We start from the raw sequence: 4780 nt of genomic DNA, 5'->3' as shown, positions 1-4780 counted from the left end.
TTTTTTCATCGCATAATATCTAAAAGAGAATTCTGTCATTAGTTCCAACCACTTAGTGTTTTTCCAAAGTTCTTAGTCTTAGATTATTTTAGGAATAGATGAACCATCAGCTTACCAAGTACCAAGGTCTATCTATGAATTTGAATGTGTACATAGTACAGATTAAGGGTTATCTCTAGCCTGTCCCATTGCTTTTAAGTAAAAGCATTATCTTCCAGAACACATACCTGAAACTGGACCATTTTTCAAAGAAAATTTGATATCATGTAAGTATATATTTATTTACTTAAATTGTTTTCTTACTAGAATGAGGGATGGGAAATCTGGAAGGTCCAGTAGTAAATATTTTAGGCTTTACAGTTATAACTACTCAACTCTGCTGCTGGAATGCAAAAGCAGTCATAGGCAATAGGTAAATGAATGGGCATAGTAGCTATGTTACAATAAAACTTTATTGTAACAAAAACAGGGAGCAGGCCGGATATGACCAAAGGGGGGTAATTTGTGCACTCGTGCTCTAGAGTCAAAATTTTGTGCACGTCTTGCCAGACAAAAAAATTAAATTATGTATTTTCTAAAAACACTCTAACCTTTGCCTACATTTTGTGACAAACGTATATTGCTGAAATATGTGAATATTGTTGAAAACTCAGAAAAATAGAGAATCTTAAAAATTGAGAAAATCTTATTCCATCTCCCAGGCTAGAGTGCAGTGGCACGATCACAGCTTATTGCAGCCTTGACCTTCCCCATACGCAGGTGATCCTCCCACCTCAGCCTCCTGAGTAGCTGGGGCTACAGATATGTGTCACCAAGCCCAGCTAATTTTTGTAGAGACAGGGTTTCACAACATTGCCCAGGTTGGTCTCTAACTCCTGGGATGAATCAGTCTGCCCACCTCCACTTCCCAAAGTGCTGGGATTAGAGGCGTGAGCCACTGCACCCAGCCAAGAATATTTTGAAAGGAGAATAAAAGTTATCTATAGTTCCACTATCAAAAAATAGAGGCTATTTAATATTAACACATTTCCTTCCTTTTACAAGTATTTTTTTCAGATGACACAGGATTAACAAGTTCATATCCTTATTTTTACACTTAACATTATATCATAAAGAGCTGTTATAAAATTAAAACTTGTGTAAACATGCTCTTTAAAAGGTGTGTAAAATTCCATCAGAGTTATTTCAAGATTGACTTATTTGTCTTTTTTACTTGGATCTTTGGATATTTCACTTTATCCCTAAAATGTAATCCTTAAATGATTATGTTTGTACTTAAATTATTTTTCACATCTCTGGTAATTTGTTAGGATAGACTCACAGAAGTTAAACTACAGAGTGTGAACATTTACAAAATACTTTTAAAAATTCCTTTAAATTCGCATATACAGTATCTGAGATGTGCCCATGAAAAAACGGAGTTACATATTCTCAACTTAAAATTAGGAACCACTATCCCCCTCAAAAATAGAAATCTAGCTTATAAATTAGTCTTTAAAATACTCCATCCAATACAAGCTATGTATCACTTGCTTAAAAGAAAATAAGTTCAACTGTTGTTCTACACCAAGACATAAGACATTTATTTGCTTCAGAGTTGGAGCTACAGAGGTAAGCACCACAACAAAATATTAAAGCAGTGTAATTAATCATCATGGACATTTCGTTGTCAGTGAACATAAATCAAAAGGCAAGCACTTTTCTACCCTGAGTGATATGAAACCAACATAAACATGGCAAGAGGAATCAGATGCTTGTCAGTGGCTGATATTTTTCACTTCTCCCACAAATAAGTAGTAGAATGTTACACATGAATACTTTCTACCCTGTGATTTATTTTCTCAACCAAGTATTACTCAGAAATAGCAAAACTGCAGGAAAAGCTTTCTTACAGCATCCTGGCATAAAAATGTCAAAAGATAAAATAATCTAAATATCAATATGAATTGCCCAGGAACACATCAGGCTTACAATGATCATGGTATAGGTGGCCAATTCAATTGTTTAGCAACATTGTCTTTCTCAATTAGATGTGTAGAAGACCAAGTTTATCTTTGAAGTAGTTGAGTAAGGCTGAAACAGCAGAGAAACTGAATCTCATAGACCCAGATATGAATCCCATCTCTGCTCGTTATTGCTATGTGATTTGAGGCAATTTCCCTCTCCAACACTGTTTTCTTCATTGCAACATGGAGAAAATAATACCTGTCTCACAGGTTGTAGTTGAGAACAAGTAAGATAATGCACACAGAGTGACTACCGTGGGTCCTGCAAAATAAGTGAATCTCAATGTTGGCTGAATCAGAAGCTCTTCCTACATGCAAATGATAGAAAACTTTTATTATATCTCTCTCAATTATTTAGTATCTCTCTTAATGATAGCAAAAGTACACTTTACCTTTATATTTCACTGGCTTAAACAAGCTTAAACTTTATTCCAAATTATTAGCCTTCTAATTATGATGCTTCAGTAACTGTCTTTAATTCCACTGAACATAGAAGTTGATAAATAACTTTAAAGCCTCATAAGCAAATTCATGCTCCAGGACAGCCTTGATCAAGTGAATTGTCACACGGGCTGCCAAGCCTCACATTTTCCAACCTTGTGTTTTTGTAAAACTCAGATATCATTTTCGTGTACATATTTTATATGCACCGTTATCGTTTCTTTCACTTGTGTTAAAGGAATGATTAAAATCCATACAAAATGAATATTAATAATCCCCTAGAATAAAGAACTCTTTAATATTTTAAATATTTTAAATAAATGTCCACTTATTCAATAAGTGAATGAGACACATTGAATTCATCAGAATATGGTGTAAATATATTATGGAATTCTTAATAATGGATGTTGTTGACTGGAATTTAGCACTTTTGTGGCAAAAAAAAAAAAAAAAAAATCCATTCAGACCCTTTAAAGACAGATACTACAATATATTCCTGACAGATAAGCAAGATGATAGGGAATCTGTTCATGTCTCTCGTGCAAATACACTTGTGGGTTTTATGAGCCAAAAATAGGGCAGGTGGTTGGCTAGGTGCGGTGGTGCACCTCTGTAATCCCAGCATTTTGGGAGGCTGAGGTGGGTGGATCACCTGAGGTCAGGAGTTTGAGACCACCCTAACTAACATTGTGAAACCCTGTCTCTACTACATACAAAAAAAAATTAGCTAGGTGTGGTGGCGCATGCCTGTAGTCCCAGCTATTCAGAAGTCTGAGTCAGAAGAATCGCTTGAACCCAGGAGACAGAGGTTTCAGTGAACCAAGATTGTGCCATTGCACTCCAGCCTGGGTGACAAGAGTGAAACTGTCTCGAAAAAAAAAAAAAAAAAAAATAGGGCAGGTGGTTACAGAATATTGAAGCAGAAGAGAGTTTCAACCTCTTTATAAATGCTAGTGTTTGGTATTGTAAAAGAATGCCTGTGTGAGTCCACTGTGACTTCCTTTCATAATGGTAGGAGTGTCTACAAGCTCTTCTGGAAGCAGAACAAGCTCTTCTGGAAGCAGAACCTAAGCCAGTGATTTGAGTGCAATGATCCTTTAAGAAAATGCTCTCAGAAGAAATCAGTATGGAAGTGTTATCAGAAGGATAACAGAAAAGGGAGAAGCCAAGAAGGATCTGACTTCAGATCCTGCTGGGAGCTCTGCACTTTACAATTGAGCAGTAGCATATATTGTTTTCAGACATAATGTCCCCAAAGAGCACAGATATTACTGGTGAGTGGAGGCTGTTTTATTATATCCAAAAATATCAAAAGTATGGGCCAAAATTGATTGTGCACATTTATTTATTCATTCAGCCAACATTTTTAGGACCTTCTTGAATTCCTACTTTAAGTAATATTTTTATTATTTTTATATTACAATCCCTCAGAGTCTGTCTCTATGGAGTCAACAAATCTGGGCTTTTGCACGAATACACCAGAAAGCCATTCTGCCATAGGTAGACTGCAGAGGAGGAAAGTCAGTGATAAAATATCCCTGACTCTAAGAGACAAGGAGGTTCCAATACACAAGGGCCATCCTCTGAAGGTCACAGGAACCTGCTTTCAGCAGAAAAATACGCAAAGGCTGGGAAAGGGGTGGGATAGGATCCAGATGGGCACCCACAGGGTCCTCTGCAATAGACATAGTTTCCATTCAAATCAGTGTGGAACAAATGCCCTAAAGTACTTGTATCTCAATCATCTCATTTGTAAATACACAAAAAATATAGAAACGGGAAATTATTTAGATCAGAAAAATGTGGTTGGCCCAATGATGGAGAAAGTTTTTCTTCATTATGTGTAGTTATTTTTTATCATGTTCTACAACCAAGTTCACCTACTCATTCAATATGTTCACTAAATACCTCTTATTATTAGGAATTTCAGTGATAATAAACTTATTTGAATGAAGCAACGGTATTAAATTGCTTTTCACTAATCAAACACTGTTCCATGGTTATAAGTGCATTCAAGTTTCACCAAATTTGCCACATCTTCGTTTGTTTGAGCTGATATAACAGAATACCTGAGATGGGACTGATGCAGGCAAATGTCAAAACTGGGACATAGCTCAGAAGGGTTCCTGGCCTTAGACAGGAAAGAATTCAAGAGCAAGGCAACGGTGAAAGAAAGCAAGTTTATTAGAGCAATCATGTCTAGCAAAATGACTGTCCCACAGATAGAGCAGGGCTATCCCAGAGGAGCGCAAAGTAGCAGTGGACAGCAAAGTAGTAGCTCCATAGGCAGAGCAGCCCAAAGCAGCAGCAGTCCCAAACAAGAGTCAGAACAG

The sequence above is a fragment of the Trachypithecus francoisi genome, unplaced genomic scaffold, assembly GCF_009764315.1.
Source record: "Trachypithecus francoisi isolate TF-2019V2 unplaced genomic scaffold, Tfra_2.0 Lachesis_group0, whole genome shotgun sequence".
In the NCBI taxonomy this organism is placed as follows: domain Eukaryota; kingdom Metazoa; phylum Chordata; class Mammalia; order Primates; family Cercopithecidae; genus Trachypithecus; species Trachypithecus francoisi.
This window is presented reverse-complemented; position numbering follows the sequence as displayed.